This window comes from Lathamus discolor, chromosome 8, assembly GCF_037157495.1.
Source record: "Lathamus discolor isolate bLatDis1 chromosome 8, bLatDis1.hap1, whole genome shotgun sequence".
NCBI classification, from domain to species: domain Eukaryota; kingdom Metazoa; phylum Chordata; class Aves; order Psittaciformes; family Psittacidae; genus Lathamus; species Lathamus discolor.
In genome coordinates, this window is record NC_088891.1 from 12,499,424 (window position 1) to 12,523,046 (window position 23,623).

General features: G+C 41.7%; 1 long non-coding RNA gene across 1 annotated transcript in view; it reads right to left on the minus strand.

Moving 5' to 3' along the window:
- Window positions 1–23,623, minus strand: part of LOC136019024 (uncharacterized) — a 341,700-nt gene that overhangs the window by 136,670 nt on the left and 181,407 nt on the right. Inside the window, exon 3 of the long non-coding RNA XR_010614706.1 lies at window positions 21,853–21,964. This is a non-coding gene — a long non-coding RNA (uncharacterized LOC136019024). The remainder of the gene's footprint in view (window positions 1–21,852; window positions 21,965–23,623) is intronic.

The window sequence follows — 23,623 nt, forward strand, 5'->3', positions numbered from 1 at the left end:
AATTTTACCTCTTCTGATAATACCTACTCTCAGACGATTTCTGCGTGTGGATTCCTTTCACTTCAGCATACACAAAGCTTACAAATAAATCATTAATTTTCTCTTAGCAAAAGGTAAGATCAAAGAGTGCCAAAAGAGCAGACAGATGAAAATAAACAAACCCCCAGCATTTTCCAAGTACAGAGGACTGGATTGCAGATTTAAGATTCAGTCATTATGCTGGCCAGTATGTCTGCACCACATGAAAGGAACAATCTGGAGCACAGCCTATATAATGTTAACAGTTTTGGGCTTTAATTTCATGTAGCATTTTTCATTCTATGAATCATCCCTTGATTAGAAAGGGATCTTTGCATTTGAAATGTTCTTAGAATCATAGAATCATAGAATAGTTAGGGTTGGAAAGGACCTTAAGATCATCTAGTTCCAACCCCCTGCCATGGGCAGGGACACCTCACACTAAACCATCCCACACAAGGATTCATCCAACCTGGCCTTGAACACCGCCAGGGATGGAGCACTCACAACCTCCCTGGGCAACCCATTCCAGTGCCTCACCACCCTCACAGGAAAGAATTTCCTCCTTATATCCCATCTAAACTTTCCCTGTTTAAGTTTTAACCCATTACCCCTTGTCCTGTCACTACAGTCCCTAATGAAGAGTCCCTCCCCAGCATCCCTACAGGCCCCCTTCAGATAGTGGAAGGCTGCCATGAGGTCTCCACGCAGCCTTCTCTTCTCCAGGCTGAACAGCCCCAACTTTCTGAGGCTATCTCCATACGGGAGGTGCTCCAGTCCCCTGATCATCCTCGTGGCCCTCCTCTGATTTGTTCCAACAGTTCCATGTCCTTTTTATGTTGAGGACACCAGAACTGCACACAATACTCCGAGTGAGGTCCCAAGAGCAGAGTAGAGGGGCAGGATCACCTCCTTCGACCTGCTGGTCACGCTCCTTTTGATGCAGCCCAGGATACGGTTGGCTTTCTGGGCTGCGAGCACACACTGAAGCTGGCTCATGTTCATTTTCTCATCGACCAGCACCCCCAAGTGTTTCTCTGCAGGGCCGCTCTGAATCTCTTCTTTGCCCAATCTGTAGCTGTGCCTGGGATTGCTCCGACCCAGGTGTAGGACCTTGCACTTGGCATGGTTGAACTTCATAAGGTTGGCATCAGCCCACCTCACAAGCGTGTCAAGGTCCCTCTGGATGGCATCCCTTCCCTCCAGTGTATCAACCGGACCACACAGCTTGGTTTTATTGGCAAACTTGCTGAGGGCGCACTCAATCTCACTGTCCATGTCAGCAATGAAGATGTTAAACAAGACCGGTCCCAACACCGATCCCTGAGGGACACCACTCGTTACCGGTCTCCAGCCAGACATTGAGCCATTGACCACAATTCCTTGCGCGCAGCCATCCAGCCAGTTCTTTATCCACCGAGTGGTCCATCCATCAAATTGATATCTCTCCAATTTAGAGACAAGGATGTCGTGTGGGACAGTGTTAAACGCTTTGCACAAGTCCAGGTAGATGACATCAACCGCTTTACCCTTGTCCATCAATTCTGTAGCCCCATCATAGAAGGCCACCAAATTGGTCAGGCAGGATTTCCCCTTAGTGAAGCCATGCTGGCTGTCACCAAGCACCTTGTTGTTTTTCATGTGCCTTAGCATGCCTTCCAGGAGAATGTGCTCCAAGATCTTGCCAGGCACAGAGGTGAGACTGACTGGTCTGTAATTCCCCAGGTCTTCCATTTCCCCCTTCTTGAAGATGGGGGTTATATTTCCCTTTTTCCAGTCGTTGGGAACTTCACCTGACTGCCATAATTTTTCAAATATGATGGCCAGTGGCTTAGCAACTTCATTCGCCAGCTCCTTCAGGACCCACGGATGGATTTCATCAGGTCCCACAGACTTGTGTGCGTACAGATTTTGAAGATGGTCTTGAACCAGATCCTCTCCTACAGTGGGCCCAAGGTCTTCATTCTCACAGTCCCTGCATCTACCTTCTAAGACCTGGGTGGTGCAGCCAGAGCCTTTGCCAGTGAAGACCGAGGCAAAGAAGTCATTTAGAACCTCAGCCTTCTCCAAATCCTGTGTAGCCAGTTCTCCTGAAAGCTTCCTCAGGGGGCCTATGTTGTCCCTAGTCTGTTTTTTGTTTGCTACGTACCTGTAGAATCCCTTCCTGTTATCCTTAACATCCCTGGCTAGGTTTAATTCTAACTGGGCCTTAGCCTTCCTAACCTCTTCCCCAGCTTCCCAGACAACATCCCTGTACTCTACCCAGGCCACCTGTCCTTGCTTCCATTTTTTATAAGCCTCTTTTTATCTTGGAATTTTCCTCAGCAGCTCCTTATCCATCCAAGGAGGTCTCCTGGCCCTCCTGCCGCACTTCCTTCTAGTTGGGATGCAGCACTCCTGATCTTGTAGCAGGTGATCCTTGAATATCAACCAACAGTCTTGAGCCCCCCTGCCCTCCAGGGCTATATCCCATGGAACCTTACTAAGCAGGCTCCTGAAGAGGCCAAAGTCTGCCCTTTTGAAGTCCAGGGCAGTGAGCTTGCTGCACGCTCTTTTCACTGTCCTGGGGATCTCAAATTCGACCATCTTGTGATCGCTGCATCCAAGGCTGCCCTGGAGTACCACATTCTCAACAAGCCCTTCCCTGTTGGTGAGCACAAGGTCAAGCATGGCACCTCTCCTTGTCGACTCCTCTATTACTTGCAGAAGGATGTTGTCTTCCACACAATCGAGGAACCTCCTGGATTGCTTGTGCTGTGCAGTGCCATCGTTCCAACAGATGTCAGGGTGGTTGAAATCCCCCATGAGAACAAGGGCCTGCGAGCGTGAGGCTTTTCCTATCTGTCTGTAGAGTGCTTCATCCACAGGCTCTCCTTGATCAGGAGGCCTGTAACAGATTCCCACAGTAATGTCTCCCACGGCTGTTTTCCCTTTAACCCTGACCCACAAACTCTCTGTAAACTGCTCACCTGTCCCCAGACAGAGTTCCATACTCTCCAGCCTATCCCTAACATAAAGGGCAACTCCCCCTCCCCGCCTGCCGGGCCTGTCTTTTCTAAAGAGCCTGTAACCCTCCATTCCAACACTCCAGTCATAGGAGCCATCCCACCATGTTTCTGTGACGCCTATTATATCATACCCCCGTAGATGTGCACACACCTCTAATTCCTCTTGTTTGTTATGCTACAGGCATTTGTATAGAGGCATCTGAGCCGAGCTCCAATTGAAGCCAACTCGTTGGCTGGAGCAGCCGGAATGTATGTACATTGTTTGGAGCACTTATTATAGGTGTTGGCAACTGACTGGGTGTGTTGGGATGGAACGATGCCCCCCTCCCCCAACACATCTAGTTTAAAGCCTCCTTGACCAGTCTGGCTAGCCTCCTACCAAAACTGTTCTTCCCCTTCTTTACCAGAGCAGCTCCACCAGCCCCCAATAGACCTGGCCTACTAACTTCAGTCCCGTGTTCAAGACACCCAAACCCCTGACTATGACACCACTCTTTTAACCATCTATTGACCTGGCCAATCCTCCTAGCTTTTTCTTGGTCCTCCCCTGTGTCCTGGAGAATTGATGAAAAGACTATCTGAGCACCAGAGCCCCTAACCACCTCTCCCAGGGCTCTGTAGTCTTTCTTTGTAGTCCCCAGTCTACTACTATCTATATCCCTAGCACCCACATGGATCACCAGGAGTGGGTAATAGTCCGTGGAACTTACTAGAGCAGGCAGCCTCTCTGTAACATCCTTGATCCATGCTCCAATTCTGAAATCTTTTCTTAATATCCTACAAATAGATGTCATCAGTGCTCTGACTTGGGAGGCATGTAAATAAAGATGATGGTCACCTGTGCAACATTTAACTCTTAGTTGCTGCACATGGTTCCAGAGGAGCAGGCAGCTGTGCTAAGTCTAAAACAGAATGCAGCAAGAAAGATAGAATACATAGTGCCGCGCCTGACAGAGGGCAGCAGGAGATTTCAAAGCTGTCCAAGTTCTGGAAGAATTAATTGTACCTTCTTGTTATCTGCTGAACTTTGGAAATGTCATTGAGTACTGAAAATCTAGCAAAGACAAGAGGCTTCCCACTATTTTTCTTCAGTCCAAACATAAGAACATCATGTTATTTAATGAAAAAAATACTTGAAATGTTATACCTGTGATAGTGGGAAGAGCATGAGGGAAGAAGAAAGAAAAATGTTAGTTGCAAAAGCCTGCAACTGAACTTTCTCTTTTGCTATAATCTTCAAAGTCCCCAACTACACACCTGAGCAGCGTGATCATCAGTTCTTGTTTTGCAGAATAGGATCAGTGGCACTGTAAAATTCACCTCTGATAAGGAGCTGGTGTAGTTACTACACTGCTATGAAAGGATTGTGACAAAATCAGATTTGAGAAATATCATACCCAGGTGCTACTGGCACCCAAATATACAGATAAGCATTGCAAGATGCAGGCATTTCTACTGAGGGGAAAGCAACTGAGTAAATCTAGTACTTTGTGTAGTGGAGAGGGTTGCTCAAAACTCTCTTCTATGAGTGAGCGCTGGAGCTGTATTCATTGAAGGCACATTGTCACATCTAACTTGAATATTCTTACTAAAATTATGATTTTCACACTTTTAAAGTGATTTTTTCCTAATCTAATTGAAAAGAGGATAAAAAAGAAAAGTCAGGAACCATTGCAGTGTTTAGTACAGGGTGCGGTTGGGTTGTTTTTTTTTTCGTTAACACCGTGAGAAATGATTCTGCAGTTCAAAACTACAAACCAAGACCTAGACGCTACATTTGGACATGGGAAGAAAGAAGAAAAAGAGACATCATAATTTCTCATGATAAAATTTTCCATTACCAAAAGGTTGATCCCTTTTAAACCTAGTGATGCTGAAGGGTACAAAGCTAATGCCCAGCAGGGCTGTTACAGTTAGGAGAGGCTATGACAACAAGACAAAAAAAAAAAAAGAAAGAAAAAGGTGAAGTATGAAACCAGATTAGCAATGAGCAGATCACATGAAAAGTGCTGACAGGAAGCACAGAAAGCACAGAAGAGCGAAGAAAGCTTTCAAGTTAGGAAAAAGATTCAACAGCTTGAATCTGCTACTGCAAATATCCCCGTCCCTCTCCCTTGGGAGGGCGTCATTTTTAATTTCTGCAGACAAATCCCGTTACTCAGCAGTTATCATGTTTTGAGCCCTCCCCAGGAGATAGGGGAACAGGCATTTCACACTACTGGCGCAATGCATTTCTGGGCAGACTTGCCAGCCACTGTGGTTTCTGGGATTCATGCCAGCAGAGATAAGTCTGCTTGTCAGTATAAATCCCATGTATACATAGGCCATAAACTCATGCCAGTGCTTTTTTTTTTGGTGGAGGGGGGGGTTTGCCCTTCCATTCCTATTGAATGGAGCTCTCCCATTAGCTTGTGCTTTTTTCCTTTTACATTGAATTGTCCTTGGAAACCACGAGGGTTTATAAGTTCAGGGAAAGAGGAAGAAAAATATAGCATGGATTTGAACTCTTTTTGCAGACCTTGTGAAATTCAGTGGTGGTTCAGGAGGCTTGAAAACCCCCAAACTCCACAGGAATCCCTCAGTGCTACTCACGTTACAAACCTGACAGAGCTGCATTTTATTGGATGTTACGCTCACCTGGTGCAATTTTTCTTCTTAGAATTTTCCAGAGGACTGGGGTGGCGTTTTTTGGTGCCAGAAACTGGAATTTGTACTTGCTACCCACACAGAAGAATCTGTTTGCATATGGTATTTATGCTGCTTTTGTGTGACATATGTTTGCATGTCTCACTCCCAGAATGGGAAGTCTCAGGCAGTGGGGAGGAGGAGGAACAGCAGGCCAAAGCCTTCTGCTTTTGAGTGGAAGAGTTATGAAGCTCCACATGGTTTCATTTTTGTTTTTCTGAAGAAAAGGATAAACAAGGGCAAAGTATAAAGAGGAAAGAGGTAGTGGTGTGTAGGAGGACTTCATGTAAGAAGTCTGTGTGTGCATGTGTGTATGTATACATACGCATACATATACACACACGCTCCCATCTTATTCATAAGAGGCCAGTCTCAAGAATCCAACTCCCAAATGTTAGAAGTATGAAGAAAAAAAAAATAAAAATTCAAACAAAGCAACAGCAATTGCAATAGAGATGGTTCCATGCCAGATTTGCTGCTGATTGCAGTAACCTCACAGAAATAAGTACCTCTCTGCTTTCTCACAGCCCTTTTAATTGCACCAATTTTTATTTATTCCAGTCCAGTGGCAGGGGAGATAAACAGGAAAAAAAGAAAAAGAAAATAAAAGATTATTCACAGAAAATGAGAGCAGTCAAACAACTATTTTTGAGTCATTTCAAGTAAATACAGCTTTGGTCATTTCATTCCAGCTGTTAAAAGAAAATTTAAGTGTTTTTGAAGATGGTTTACATAATGCAACACCCTCCCCAAGCACTTCTGGCACAAGGCCCAGTGCCATAAACACATACGTACACATTTAATGTTATTACTCTGAATCACACTTCCAGCATGGCTATTCGTATCAGTAAGGCTAGACAGTGTGTTTTCAGGGTGAGTGGAAGATCACGCTATTCCCCACACCAATGAAACCTAAAGGAAACTCATTGGATTTACAGACCTCCCCCTTGATCATATGGTGTCTTACACTGCCATTTATGCTATGGTGATAGCTTCATTTCATAGGAGAACTGTGGTGATAGCAGTTACTGTGATGCCCAAGAAACAGATGTGGTGGGTGTCACATGAGTTTTAAAGAGATATCAAACACACAAGTTTCACAGTGCAAGGACGACACTGTCTTAAGTCCTTTCATAATTGGAATTGCCCTCTGTTGGGATCTCTTCATGGGTTACTCAAATTTTGTACTAAAAGTTTTTCTCAAAATATCCATTGCCTCCAAGATGGAGTTTATTTGGTTTTTGTTTTGGTTGGTTGGTTTTTGGTTTTGCTGTGTTTTTTGTTGGTTTGTTGTGTTTTTTTTTTTTTAAATAAATTACATATTCTGGTGCTTTTCAACAGAAATAGAGGGTGTTCATATAAATTTACCAAAAATTACCATTAAAAGAGCAAAGCTTCTGAAATTCAAGCTATGTAGTGAAACTTTCCACACTTGCTATCTAACCACCTATCAGTTGCAGAGACATGTAGGAAAGAAGGGGGAGGTGAATTGAAGGTTTGAGGGTTACTAAGGAGACCTTATAGCCAAACTCTTCAAACTTTATCAAACTCCTACCAATGGCAACTATTGTCATGTAAAGAAGGCATGGGAAAGAGACTTTGTGATGGGTACAAGGCACAAGAATAAGCAGGGAGCAAGAGCACGTAATGGAACTTTTCTGTGGCAGGGAACATCATTGCTGAGAGTGGAAATACAATTGCATTCAGCATTGAAAAGCCTCAGAGAATATATTTAAGAGCAGAAAGGCTTGTGCTGCAAACCAGATGTTCTGGAAAACTTCCTACAATCCCTCTACAGACCATCAGCAAGGCAGTAGTGCAGCAGAGGAGGAGGAGAAGCAATCCAGTTCTTGTATATATCAGTGATAAAGGTATCTGGAGTGAGTTGAGAGCCATTAATTCCTTCCTAGCCACCTGCACCAGTGGTATCAGAGGTGAGTGTCAGAGGTGTGTGATAGGTCAGGCCCATAGAAGACCTGTCTACCACTTGCCAAAACCCTAATATTTCAGAAACATTTGGAAGGGCAAAAGCATTCAGTGGGGACTGTCTAGGAATAGATACGGAGTAAATGCCATTCCAGCTCAGCTCTTGCTTTGCAATTTAATCAAGGATGTTTGTGTGGCTGATCTGTGCCACTTGTGGCAAGATAGCATTATACATTACAGCTCTACCCACCATTATCCCACAGCTCTTTTGCATGCAGACTCGATCCATAGAGTGAAGGGGAAAGTGGGGAATTTCAGAGCGACACCAGAGCATGCATCTCTGCATGCCTGGTATACATGTAACTGAAGAAGCTGAGCACGGTGGTACTGAAGAAAAGGAAAAGAATATGTTTGGAGAAATGAGAATTAACTGGAAAAGGAAGGAGGAGAAAACATTTACACCTGCTTTATGACACAGATGACAGCCCAGTGGGGAACCTCCTTACTTAATAAGCTTGCTCCATCATTTCTTCTGCTACCCAGCGCTCTGCTTCTTAATCTCTCCAAATCCCTCTATCCAGGGATTCTTTCTCTCCCATTTCTTCTCTGCTACATGCTTAAAATCCTCTCTATATGTTTTTTATCTTCTTTATTGCCTTGGACCATTTTGTACTATAGCTTTTTCCCAGCAATCACAGATAAGCAGTGGAAGATGACATTTAATGTTTTGTTCACTACAACATCTTCCAGCAAACTACAGTTCCATGGACTGGCTAATGAAGTCTGTGCACCTTAGTACAATAGCAAGAGTTATTGTGCTGCTCCACAGATCGTGGATAGGAGAACATTTCAGATTTTGTTTTTACCAGCGCCTTACATCCATACCTTTTCTGGTTTAAAATCTTCTTGATTTTTTTTTTTTCTCCTATCCAGCTGTATCTATATTGGGTTTGTGCCATTATCATTCTCAGGTTTGAATGCTCTCCATTTGCAAATGAGCATTTCAAATGAGTGGGAGGTATGTTAGGTAGGGTGAAGACAATATCTTCCTTTCTATTCGAGAGCTTGCCAACAGAAGCATATGTAGGCTGGGCTGATTCCAAAAGTCTCTTGAGCATACGGAACACCAGTTTACAGTGCATTCAGACCTCCCGCTCGATTTGGTATGTTGGCAGAGCTCCCACCACAAGCACCTCATTTCAGAGTCAGAATTATTTCTGCCATTATGGCTATTAGTCAAAGCACCCATATCTCACATGTGATACCAGGAACATATTTTTTTTTATGGTTAGTGATGCAGGCTATTATAGACAACCAAGTTTAAATGACAAGTATAATGAAGAATTGTTGCCACTACTTTTTATTTTATGATGATGCTGACAACATTAACTTCAACTTTGCTGACAAAGGCAAATCCAAGAGGAAAGTATGGGCATGAAAATCACTCCAGGCTGATGCTGGAACTTTGGAAATGAACTGCAATGTGATCTATTTCAAAGCCTTTTATAAATGAAGCTAAACTGTTCTCCATGACACCAAACTTGGAAGAGGACAAGGCAGAACTGGAAGGTTGGTACATTCTCCAATCTGTCTGAAACTGCTATCCAGCATTTAATCTGGAGTCTATATACTACATGTAATGAAGCGACCTTGAAGTCGCTCAGTTTTCCTTAGAGCAATAGATAGGAATGAGCCAATGTTACAGTGCGAAATGGGGCATTCCTGCCTGAATCCCATTTTTCTAATTGGCTTTTGTCTCTATGACTGCTCACTCTCTTTTGATAACTCCCAAAATGTAAAGTGTTGAAAAATACTACTCCAGGGTTGAATTTCATCCCACAATTTCATCTCTGCACAGTGAAGTACCTATCTGCAGTTACTACAAATGAGCATTCCTGCATGAAATCAGGCAGTGTTGATGTACTCCAAATGAGAATCTGCAGCAGCCTATATCAAGCAGTTCCATATATTGAAGAACAGCCCATTAGGTTTAAAGGCAGAGTATATTTAAAGAATCAAGGTAGCATCAATTGTGCTTAGAATTTTTTTCTATCAATTTTTCATATTGTAGCCTGCCACAGAAGGCATCCTGGAGTATTTGTTTTGAACGACAGACTGTTTTCAAAGCACAGGTTATGGCAAATTATATACGAGTAGGAAATGCTGAGGAAAAACATCTTTCTCAAGATTTAAGATTATGGCCTCTCCACCTTCCAAAGGTTGTGGGTATTTTTGTTGTTGGTTCCTGTTTTCCTATGGTCTCTGGTTTTGAAGGCTTTTCCCATTGTCTCTTTTATTTGGCTCTGTTCCGGTACTCTGAAAACAGCAGTCCTGAGCTTCAGTTCCTTTTTCTTTCAATTATTCCAATGTAGAAGGTGCAATGTCAAAGGATATGTTTTCTGCATTGAGGGAAACTATTAGACTACCTTGGCCCAAGTTCTCATAGCCAGAAAAATGTGGTAGGGGAAGTGAATTCACATGAAAATAATTCAGGTTGAAATAAACTGGATTTTTGTACAGGCAACACTGCAGCATAGCTTTTCTTTACCTTTCTTAGACTAGTTTCACTGTGCTCTCTGTCACACAAAAGATTGTCTAATAGCATTTTGTACTCATAAAGCTGCGCTCCTAAGAGGTTTACAAAACCTGCATTAAGACAGTGTAATACTGAGAGTGGTGATCCAGACTTTCAGTTAGGAGGTAATAGCTTGGAGAACTAGCTCACTGTATTTTCCCATGTCTCTTTGGGCAAATCATTTAGTACTAGGCCCATAAAGATATGGAGGCAATTAATTCAGCACTGAAACATATGGTAAGTTGGACTCTAAAACAGAAGCTCAGTGTTCAAAGACCTCTGCAGATCTCAGACAAATGAGAATACATAAATAAATGAATAAGAGATACTTACAACCTAGGGCACACATAGGTTCCCACTACAAAAGCAAAGACAGGAATTATATACCATTCACAAAAAACAGAAACAAAGCCAAGAGAACCAAGTGACTTGCCATTACAATAGAGGTTTGGAAAGCCCATTGCCTCAGAAAACATATTAGTCTCCTACTCCTTTATCTGGTGCTTATTGTGCTCCATATCTAATGACCTCTTCTTCACTTTTTCTCTATTCAGTAAAATATGCTCTTTTAAAATTTATTATATACCAACTATATGCATTTACCATTAAGAATTACAAAGAAAAATAACTAAAGCTGAAATAGTCCTTGGTGCATACGCCTCTGGCCTTTCATCCAGACAAACAGAGTACCACTACTCAAAGACAGCTCTTCCCTACAAAATGCTGTTTCTACAGCAGGAAGTCTTCTCAGCCATATAAAGCAAGCCAGGAGATAAGTGTTATGTAGCTATCTATACATGCCACAAACCCCATAATGTTTAAATTGCTGCAAAAAGAAAGGGGCAGGGTGGAGGACCAGTAAAAGGAAAAAAATTTAACTCAGTTTTTATGGAATAATTTGTAGAATCTGGATCATTTTATTACATTTTCCTTTTTCACTGTAATTGCCATTTATGAAAATGGGCTGTGCTTACTGCTCTCCAAGCTCCTATCACAGCAAGACACCCATGAACTAAGGAATAATAGGCAACGCATCTGATGCGAACAAAAGAAAATTAGCAGAAAATTGAAATGCCAAGTCTGTGTGGCTGCCTGTTTTAGTTGTTGATGATGATAAGACAGTTTGTTTGAAGTTTTTTTGCTATATTGCCACAAGATTTGTTCTGTAAGTGTTCAACTGGAACTTTACCACTCCTCCCACACACACAAATTAGGTTATTTCTCTCTTTTTACCTACTGTATTTTATGTTAAGGCTGTTGCATGTGAGCACGATCAATACAGCTTGTGACGAGATAGTAAAAGGTATATTTAAAAGCTGTGCTTATTATTGGATTTTGTGCAGTACAAAGGCAATACAGGAGACAAAATACTATTGTATTAGTTAGTACTTGTGCCGGTTTTATCTAGGCAGTTTAAGTATGAAGCAGAGGAGATCTCCGAGTCTGCAGTCTTCTTGTTTTACATTGAAGTCTTGCATTTTGCTCTATTAGTTACCTAGCATTTTTACTGAACACCATACAATATGCTTTTAAAACACTGAAGTCAATGCTTGAAGTTGTGTGAAAATCTCTAGCTCATGTTCCTGTTCACACATACAAACACACATGTCCCTAGCTCCTAGAATTGGCATGATTCACCATTTGTCCTATAGAGAAGAAGTGGAAATAGTCTTTCCTGTAAGCTTTATGCCCAAGGCTTTGAACACAGCAGAAATATATACAAATGTTAACTCATCTGGCCTGCTGTCCCAAACAGCAGTTCCTCTGACCAAAAAAGTGGTTTCTTTAAGGTCACAAAGCGAAGTCTGGCTCTCTATTGCCAAGGTGCTACTAAAACACTTGATAAAACACTGTCATTTAAATTCCTCTGTTCTTTAAGAACTAAGAAATAAAATACAAACCCACTTCATAACAATACGCAGTAAGCTACAACAATATTTGTATAGTGATTTGCAAGATATTTGACAAATACTTTGATTTTCCAAGTGCCAGCAACTATGTTGCAGCCTCATTGTATAAAGCCTTTCTGAGACTTTTCTCCTTCCATGACCTGGGTTTATTTTGTTCTATGTTTGTACAGTTCTTAGCACAGTGCAAACTAGGAGAGCAACAAGGGCTTGCAGGTGCTAGTGCAGTACAAAGTGTAAGTAATGATAAAGTGTGTACCCAGATTAGATTTATTGAACTTGTAAATATAGTCTGTTCTGTACAGACTGTTCTGCACCAGAGCTAACTTGGGAATCAATATCTGAAGAAAAGTCCCGCTGGAGCATCTGTATTTTATCTATTAGAGCATCTTATCCTTCAGCTGTGATCAGTCCTTCATGGGAGTAAACTTCCAAATAAGTTCAAACTTCTTTTGATATTTTTTTTTTAAACTATCACATTATAATTGCTGCAATGTTCCCTAGTGCCTGCCATTTTGTACTCTAATGATACTTCTCAAGTGATCAAAGGCACAAAGCTAAGTACACCCTCTGGGGAAAGGAATGTGTTTCCCAGCTTCCTGCACTGCACCTTTTAGTCTCCTGTTGTCTTTTATTATTGAAATCAGCCATTAGAACAGTCTATGCTGCACTGAACATCATCTCACACAGTGGCATGAGATTATTATTAAAAAAAATAAAAACCAAAACCCCAAAACTGTTCAAAGGAGAGAGAGAGTAAAAGTTTACTTATAAAATGAAAAGACTGGAACTCCCATCTTCCTAACAGATAATGCATTTCCACCTACTTTTAAACCACAACTGTAATTTTCCTACAGCTTCATAAAACAGGCATACACTACACGTGTGTGCATGTGTTTGCATGTGCATGTGTTCATGTTGTGTTTATATAAAAAAAAAAGGAATGGAAAACAAAAACACAGAGTGGCAAAGTACTGCAAGTCTCATGGTCACTGTATTGCATGCAATGGTCACACGATCACTCCCTATCATTTCTGGACTCTGCAAAGTGACACTGGCCACTAACGATATGAAGATTAACTCCTCCCTGCTCTCTGCAGCTGATTCACAGTGTCAGACTCATCAAGACCTGTGGGCACAGGCCCAGTTCCCAATATGCACAGATCAAAGTAGTTTCAATCATTTTAAGTGAGATGCACAAGCTCACTCTAGAGAAGTACAAGCTGGACATGTCTTTCCTACAACTTAACCAATAAGCCATAAGTGAAATCTACCTTAACTGGACTTAAACATTATTTTTACAGCTTAGTCCCAGCTTGATATTTCATTCTTGAAGAGGAAAAACCTATGTAACAATCTGATGGAAATCTCCTGCTCAGCATCAAACAGAAGGGTTACAGTTGGAAAGGACCTTAAAGATCACCTAGTTCCACCCCACCCTGCCACTAGACCACATTGATCAAAGTCCCATCCGACCTGCCCTTAAACACTTCAAAAGATAGGGCATCCACTGCTTATCTGGGCAACCTGTGCCAGTGCTTCACCACCACCATCAGTAAAGAATTTCTTCCTGATGTCTAATCTGAATCTCCCCTCTTTCAGCTTAAAGCCATTTCCCCTTGTCCTATCACTACATGCCTTTGTAAAAAGTCCCTCTCCAGATTCCTTGTGGGCCCCTTTAGGTACCGGAAGCTGCACTGAGGTCTTCCTGAAGCCTTCTCTTCACACTGAACAAGCCCAGCTCTCTCAGTCTGTCCCCATAGCAGAGGTGCTGTAGCCCTCTGAGCATTTTTGTGGCCTCCTCGGGGCTTGCTCAAGCAGATCCACATCCCCCTTGTGCTGGGGGCCCCAGGGCTGAACTCAGTACTCCAGGTGGGGTTTCACAAGAGCAGAGTACATATTGGGACTGAGGTAACTGGGGAACTCTATCACAGGGAGCAAAGCCCCACCTACTTAGGCAAAACCAAATAAACCCCAAAACCCACATCTGCACTTAAACTCCTCCTTCCCCCCAAAACCATGACATCACCATTCTTCACACGCTAGGAATTACTCACTCTAGGTGTTGTTTTATACAGGCATAGTCTATTTTATTCTGTCAAATCCTTTGAAAATTCTGAGCTGTGAAACTTAGGCAAATATACTTCCCATAGTCCATTAAAAAAGAGCCTAAAGTTATTCTTAAAACACTAATTATTTTCTCCTGTGGAAACTGGGGAATAGCTGAGCAACAGGCTATTATACAGCACCTTAACGCTAGCAAAGGTTCATGATGAAACTGAAAATATCATTATTTCTTGTATGATCCCAGTATGTCTTCATTTGTCAAACTGATCACAAAAGTCAGTAAATCAGAAAAGCTAGTAGAATCTCTGTAAATATAAACTAAAAGCTGTAGCCCCTTTGACCCCACTTTGTGTTACCAGAATTCTAACAATAAATACAGGGTATGACAGCATCAATGAGCTTTGTAGCCTCCCTATGGACACCAGCATAGCAATATGTAACCAGAAGACATTACTTAGCACCTGTGAGAAGAATTATTAGCTCAAAGGAAAGAGTAGAAAAAATAAGACCAAAATGCACTTAAACAGTATTAGGTAAAGGAGAGAACCCAGGGCACTTTGCAATCATAGGCTGGTAACCTTCATTAATCACAAGGGAACGAATGCAGAGCAGAAGATGAATTGTTCATTAAACCAAACCTTGGCCAAAATGTTAAATAATAGATAACTATAGCACACTCAATACCAAACCAGCACAAGATGCATATGATTCTATAGGCTATTTGTGAGAAGATAAAAGAAAATGATGTCCCACTGGAGACTTCTGAAAATTAACGAGACTGTTGAATATTCCCATAGCTGAGAGGTTGTGGTGGCTTGTTTTTTATTTTACAAGACGGATTGCATGTGTGCTCGAGCAAAATGCACAGTCATTTTTATATTCTGCAGACTGAAATCCAGTGGTGTGAGATGCAAGGAGATAAACTAGGTTGTAGACATGAACCTTCAATCAAAATGGGACAATGTATTTGAGCACTTGTGTATTTCCACACCACTATAAATCTTCACAGTACTTCACCGCAGGTCTTTGCTATTGTTTTCTCACTTGTATTTCTGCGTGATTCATTATAAACAATATAAAACAGCCAAACAAACCAAAGATTAAAAAAAGCAATTTTCTTCATTCTGTGTTGTTTCACAGCAGCTTACAATTACCATTATTTTTTTATCTATTCGGACCTTTTCTCTTCAATAACTATGTCCCCTCCCCTTTTTTAGTGACACTTTCAATTAAATGGAAATCACCTGATCTTCTTGTTCTTTTGGTTGCTTCCTGATTTATTTACATATCACCATTAATAACACTTCTGGAACAACTCTAGAAACAGCAAACAACTCTGGAAGCAGAGATTCTTCAGTTTGTAAATACTTTACATTAATGTAGTCCTTGTGAGTGATGCTTTAAGGTTGCTAAAAGACTTTAGGCATAGAAACAACAAATAAAAAACAAGCAAAAATAACACAAGTTCTCCCCTATGCTTCCCTCCCTCTTGATCCTGCCAATATACCTCACACCTGACACAGGAGCTTGATTTTCTATGGTACATTGAACGCTTCACTAGCAAAGGCCAACAAGGGTGCCAAGTGTTACATGGAAAACAGTCCATAGAAAAATTGACTGATACTCCAAAACCTCATTTCGTTTAAGCCACTCAGTAACAATCAACTGATAACAACCTTCAGTCATTACTGTTCTTATCCCAGAGTTGAATAAGCAGCTGCTTCAAATTGGATACTAAATCCACTTTCTAGCCAACAGATCAATTTGAGGTCTTCTACTAAAAGTGCATAGGATTAAAACACACCATACGCAGTCAGCATTTGCTAGGAGATATTCAAAACAACAATTCTAGAGAAGCCTTCTTTACGAGGTGAAACTTTAAAAACCACAACAACAATATATCACTGTTTATGCCCTGCAAAAAGTACGCAGCTATTTATAACTCATTCATTAGTTGCTACCTGGTAAGCCAAATCTTAGGAATACCATGTAAGAGGGGATCAACTTTCACCCCAAACACAGAAAATTTCATAACAAGAGCTAAAAAGTCTTACCAAAATGAAGCAGCAGTGTTGAAACCAACTTTGTAGCAACCCTTTGAGAACCACAGCTACTTGTCTCTGCCAAATTTAAAGGCACAGCCCACACAGAGGCATGCTGGGTAAACTGTAACAGTATGGTAATTATCCCATTTCTATTCAGGATGGATGCTATAGTGAGGAATTTCACTTTCAGACAGCTTTTAAAAGCGAGTTCATTTTTTTTGGGACCAGGGATTTAAACAAAGTGCTCCAGTATTGGGAACTTTTAAAATTTTGTTCCTATCCCAAGAGTGAAGCTACAAATCTGCCACTGATGAAACTCCAGACCTGCCTCTGGCTCCATCCTGATGGATGCAAATTTATTACAAGACCTAGTGAGTTACAGCCTCTTTGAGTATCTATAAACATGATCTTTTTTAGTTGCCTAATTGCTCAATAAGGAGTGAAGGAAAAGGATTAACTCTGCCATGCTCCTCCTCCGTGCTAACCAGATGGAGACTGCAAAGCATCCTGCAATTCTGTACAGAATGTGAAGGGAGTGAGGCAAAATGCAATGGGATGTGCAGAAGAACGACTGCATGCACCTGTGAAGATGATAGGAATATTGCAGACAGCTGACAGTATATTGTACCAAAACCTGCAAGAACATAAAGACTTAATTTAAGGAAAAAAATAAAACCAAACCAAATCAAACCCAACCCAACCAGAAGTGTCATTTATACATCCCAGAGTACTCAAAACATCTGGATGTAACTAGCAGACATGGCACAAGACCCAGGGGAAATCCACACATTTCTGGGATAAAAGTTGGAGGCCAAACCTCTCCACCTAGGGCTCACAAAAAACCTATACTGAGGCAACTGAATGTCATATGAGGAGCCTTGGAGAGAGAATGTGGCTCTTCATGGAGAGACACGAAGTTTGGTCTTGTCTGCAAGTTATGTCTTGATCTGAAGACAGCTCTTTATTGGACTACACATGAGCCACACACGTCCGGACAAGGAAGCCAAAGGCAGCAGCAGCAGCATCCCTTGTTTGCTACTGGCAGCAGAAACAGCAGTGCCTTTGTCTTCCATGAGCACGTGTACACATTTTACATGTACTGATGATTTTTGTTTTAACCTTCATTGGCCATAAAGTCAAATCTAAAGAGAACAAGTTTGGAAGTTGGAACTGAATGATTGTATTAGAGTGGGCGAGAAGGAATTGAAGAGTAAAAGTGACCTTCTTACTGACAATCCAAGAAATTGCCATATTTACTCAGCTCAGCAGAGCAAATGATGGCAAAAACCAGACCAGATCCTCCACTGGAGCATAACAGCATCACTCCACTGACTGCAATATACTTTAACATAATAGCCATGTAAGCTGGACTCTAATGGATTGCAGCCACATTACACCACTAAGGATCTTTACCTGGAGTAGAAAGACTAAAACACTGACCAACTTAACAATCTTAGTTTCATTTCATCCTGATTTTGCTCCAGTGTAAATGTCTTCAAACATACAAAACTGCTGACAAGTACAGTATATTTTGCAATACAGTATTAATAGACTTACGTGATCTATCAGACATTAAGTCAAGTGTGTTACACGGATAAATATGCTGAGCAAAATTATAGTGACACCAATAATGCATGTGAGAGAACAAATGCTGCATGCTGGGTTTGAAAAATAGCTGGAAAGGCAGAGGGAAATCACTGTGAGAGAGAGGTGATACAAGGCCAACTGTCTCTGGGTAATACCCCACTAGACAATGGCAGACTAAGGAGGTACTTTTTAAAACAAACACTCCTCCTCTCCCCAGCCATAACACCTGGTAAACAGGAATTACTGCTGACTTTTCTGTTTTGCTTTCATGTATAGCACCTTCCCTCCAAAATGGGGTCTGGTCAAATTGGCACCTCATTTTGGGTATGAGGGTGCATGGAAGAATTTTCTGTGGTCCTTCTGAAACATTCCAGTAGCCCTAACATGGAATCTTTTGCACTGACTTAAAACTTTGTTTAGTCTTTGAGTTGGGTCAATTTTTCAACAAAAAACCTAAACTGAAAATCTCAAAATTATTCTTTTAAAACATTTCAGCTTTTCTACATGCTAGCCAGTTTCTGGCCTAAACTATTCTCTGAATTCAACCTGAAACTGGAAGTAATTTGATCTCATCAATAAATGATTGTGAATTTACTATTCACCAAGAAAAATTATCACTTGGATTTTGTTACCAAGAAACGTAAGGGAAAGGAATGACACAGCACTCATAGGAATTGCATGCTGTGGGAGTGAAAAGAAAGAGATTTATAAAGAAATATTGTTAACAAATACTAGTCCCCCTGACATCAAGAAATAAAAAAGGGGGACAAAAGCCACCTACAAATTAGGTACAAGGTAGCCATCATTTCAGATTACAGCAAGAAACCTAGTTAATACTAAATAATAGGAAGACTTGCTAGGAAAATTAGAAGGTATATAATGCAAAGAATGGGCGTGAGATAACAGCATCACACCGAGAATTACATTCATTTAATTTGCATGAAATCCTGAAAGATCCCAGCCTAGCCTTGCTGCTATAGATTTTTATACTGATGGCCAGCAGACAGTGATATTGCCAAGGGTAAGGCTGCAAAAAAAAAAAAAAGGAATTAGTTGTAATTCATGCGACTTCTTCATTCTGAGAAACATAACCAGTAGGTTAATAACTCAAATTTTACCTGTGTAGAGTCTGAGTTTTCCCATTCTTTTTTGATAGTGCCAATGACAGCAGAAGTTTGCTTCTTGAAGTCAAGTACTTTGTGTAAGCAGCTAAGTATTTAGAGGTGTTTGGAGCTTATGAAATGTGAGGATGTCCAGCATGTGGATGGAAAGGCTGCAAGGACATCTTATTCCACAGTATTTTGTCATACCAGATGCTGGTAAAGCAGAGCAAAGCAGTGTGGCAATGAATGCACATTGTTTTGCTGCAGATTTGGCCTGTTCTTCATTCACTGAAACCCCCACATATTCCTGGGCTTTAACACTGTGTTCTTGCCCCGAATTTTTGTTTCTGCTGTTGAAACACCTCAGTTGTTTGTGTTGGGTGTTCTCAGTTGGCCAGCTCTTGCAGGTAAACACAACTGGCACAGTCCTTGATGGATGAGGCTGCCTGCACCACGTAGCCAAGCTGCGGAGCTGAGGGGCACAGGGACAGGCTGCAATGCAACATGGTCGCAACACTGGAAGGGCTTCTCCACGATCCACTGCTGTGGCAGGCTAAAGGGCAGCTTTTATTCCTTCCTTCCCCACCATATGTGAAAGGACACTGCTGGCCCCACAGGAGGTGATGGTGAGGGGAGGTCTGTGTGCCACCTCAGGCCTGCGCTGTGCCAGGGACCTCTCTGGGGAGAAGGGGCCAGAAGGATACATGTCCTTGGGGTGAAACAGCACCTCACTGGCTTCGGGATCCATCGGGCACCTCACACTTTCTTGACACTATGGGCCCGCAGGTCACTATGTCCTCCTGGTAGAGCCCATGAGAGCCTTACGGAAGAGAGGGTGCCTGCCACTAAGGCCAGTGAGGTGCCAGGAAAGCAGGAGCGGCCTGCAGGTACTGCTCAGGGGACAGAGTCTCTCCTTCAAAGCCAGCACCTGCCTTAGCCTGAGGAAAGCGCCGAGAGGCACAGACTGAACCCCACATCCCCGGAGGGGAGATTTGTTCTGAGTCTCTCACAGAGCATGGATCATCTGCAGGGCTGCTTCACCTCTGGAGAAGTTGTCTTGCAGCTTATTGCTGCGCTCTCACCAACATCACGTGAGGGGCTGGAAGTCTTTCCTGAGGCAGCTGAGCCAGGCTAGGGCCTGCCTTAGGGCAGCAGGGCCTGCCTGATAACCGAGCAGGATCAAACAGGTTACCATTTACCACAGATGTGCCCAGCAGCGCAGCCATGATTTATACAGATAAAATAGGAACAGAAGCACTCCTCTGACTGTGCCTTATGTGCTGACAGAGCCAGGACACTTCAGCGAGGTGAAAGAAGGGCTATGGTGATGTCTTTACCAACCTGACACTGGTGCGAGCAGCAATGCGCCAGCTCCAGCCTCCGATTAGTGCTTCCCCAGCCCAGATGGTGTGGGGGAGAGCAGATGCTCTGTGATCCCTTGAGCTCCTGGACAGGGTCACCTCTTCTGCGTGCTTCTGGGTCTGGGGGAAAAGGTGACCCCAAACTAGGGCCTGTTTTACTGTTGGCAGCAGACCAGCGACTGCTCTCTGGATGTGCTCTGCTGACTCCAGTTTCAAGCAAAGCAGTAATAATTTGCTTAATCTCCGGATGATCAGTCTTATTATGTACACTACTCTCCTCCTCACTACCATGAGCCATGTTTTACACCATGAGGGCCAAAATCCTTTTCTACCCCTTTTCTGTCTGTGTACATACACATCTCACCAACTAAATAGATGTCGATTTTGCAGAGCTAGGAGTGAAGAAGAGGAAAGTGAGAGGAGATAGGCCTTCCATGCATGCCAGTGTACTCCAGCTTGTCTTTCTTGGGCTGGAACTCACAGAACAGTAACTACAAAAGACACCGACAGTGCTCTAATTTCATCCCTAAGTCAAATCACAGAAAGACCTCTTCTTCTGCCATGCCAGAGGATCATTTATCCAAAATGATCTTAGAACCCTCTGATGTTCCATTCCCTGCAACGTCCCCAGGTAACCACTTTTAGTGCTCACTTATCTTTAGTGTTAGAAGATGTTTCCCTATGCCCAAATCCACTTGCAAGAATGACACGTTACCTTTTTGCAATTCACAGGACTTGTGGAGAAGAGTTTAACTCCTTTATTTTTACAGCTTCCAGTAAAATACTGGTCATGTCTGTGTGATCAGCCATCAGAGTGTCTTGGGTACATGGACCCAGGCCACATGACAGGCTGGCTGTCCAGCATGGACAAACATACCCAGACCTCTCTCACTGGCAGCTCCTGCTGCTGCAACAACTCAACAGTGGCAGATACAGAGCAAGTGTTACATAGACCCCCTGGATACATATGTCTTGCTCTATATGTGTTATGAAAAACATCAGAATTCAATTCCATGGAAGACAGTCTGTGTTATGCATTATCCAAAAGTCTACAGATTAATGTCATCCTCTGTGTCTACACAAAAATATGCATCTGTACATATTCCTCAAGACAAAGCTTTTTATCTTCATCGTAGTAGGGCTATTGTGATTTAATAAGGTTTTTTTAATTTTATGAATACTGAATGTAACCCCTTTACAAATCTTGTACATGTGTAGTATGATACCAAAAACTCCAGTGATTTATGCACCCTCATTGTGCAATCATTTTTAAAATAGCTTTTAAATTGAATACAAACACTTTATCCATGTGATGGACGTACATATATTATTGCTATCATCTTTTTTGCTGAAGGCTTGTGGCTAAGAAAAATCGCAGAAAGCTTTAGTAACTAGAAACACGCTTAATAAATGTAAGGTATTGATATTAAAGGAAATAGTTATCCATTCTGTATTTTAACTTAAGGATGTTTATAGAAGCAGTCTGTATTAATTTATATAGATATAGCTTTCAAATATCTGGTTTTGTTACTAAATAATAGAAAATTCTCTTACATAAAAAGGCAGTTACCTGCAAGAAGAGGTTTCTATTAACCTACATAGAAAACAGAAGGTCTAAGGCCATACTCCTGTGATAGATCATCAGCTTCAGTACAGTGCTCCTTGTCTGCTCTCATGTCACCCTGTAGTGGGAGAAGAAAGGCAGTGATATTTTCCTGACCTACTCAAAGGGTGTGTTGAGATGGTGTACTTGTGAGCAGGTCCCTGGAGGACTGTATGAAAGTGTCCCAACAGAAGTACATTGTTTAATGGAAATGGAAAGTTACTGTAAGAGCACGTATGTGTAGGAGCCTTCGCATCCCTTATGCCAAGGAATAATCTGCTCTAAATTAAAAAAAAAAGTATATTAATTGCCTGGAAATTTATGCACCGTTAAAAATTAAAGTTGACCAGCCACTTTCATTTTGTTCCTTATTTTGGCTACCTCTAAACTCAAGAACCCCTAAGCTTCCTTTTAATACTGCAACTCATTGGCCTGTGAAGTATTTAGACTGAATTTTCTGTGAATGTCAGAGGCATATTTTTTCTTGAACCCTGAGTACACATAAACATTTCAGTACCGTGGCTTGAGTTAGCAGTTAGAAGTATGGTTTGAGAAAACCTCTTTAAATACTTAAATACAATGCTGAAATAACTTCTAGAGATCTTTCGAAATTACTTTTCACTTGTGTTTTGATGAAGCTCAGCTAAAAGTTAGGACCCCTGCATAGCCCAATGCCTTTGTTCTGTGTAGGTGAGAGTGCAAAAACATGCAAAGGTTGTCCCCAGGGGCTGAAATCCCTAGAAGTCCTAATGGCCCATATAAGCCCTCCAAAAATGGCTTGAAATGGGTTTGAATAGCACATATGTCTCTTTCTGGCTGATGGTGAAGTAGTACATGTCACTGAAAATCAAATTCAACTATGCAGTTTTGAAGAATTATAAATACCATCAGCAGAAACCCCATTCTAAGCCTGCAGATCTCATTTGCCTATTTAAGGTTCCACTTTCCTTTTTGCCCATGGGTGCATTTTGCTCAGAAAAGGAATTATGGGTAACTAGAAATACTAGCTTCAGAAGTTCAGATTTAAGACCTGAACCCATGCACACAAAGAGTAATACTATTATTTGACAGACAGTATTACAGATTAAATTTTGTGAATACCTGTACTTCCAAGAATGCTTAGTGAAAATTACATGTGTGTGAGTAACACTGAATATCACATCAGGGGAAAACTTACATACAATTTGCAGTGAAGCAAGGTCATACTTGTCAGTGAATCACTCCAATCTAATCACTACTGTCACAGTCTGTACCATTTCAGATAACCTTTCAATATTGTAACCGTCACAAGTGCTGGACTGAAGTATGACTGTTCAGTGCATGGGAAACTGGTGCACAGAAAAACAGGGATATGCGTACACACACGCAAACAATTTCCCATTTAAAATCAATATTGGATCCCCTGTTATTAAATCTGAGTATCAAAATACACTCAAGGCACGTTTCAGTAATGCCAAGCAGCAAAATTGTTCACAGGGTGCAATGAAACCGCTAGAAACATCACTAGTATTGATTAATGCAATATGACTGAGGGCAGAAATTAAGCTGGGGATAGGGGTCTCCATTAAAAATGTTTATTGCTAAGTGCTCATGTATCACTTCAGTTCCTCCGCAGATCTGAAAAAAAACAAACCCATTATAACCTTCTTCAGGGAAAAAGAAAGACATTTAGCTGACATATTCGTCAGAGAAATTTTGCTTTCTTTCTTTACTCCAATCTTATTTAGGGTGCTAAGAG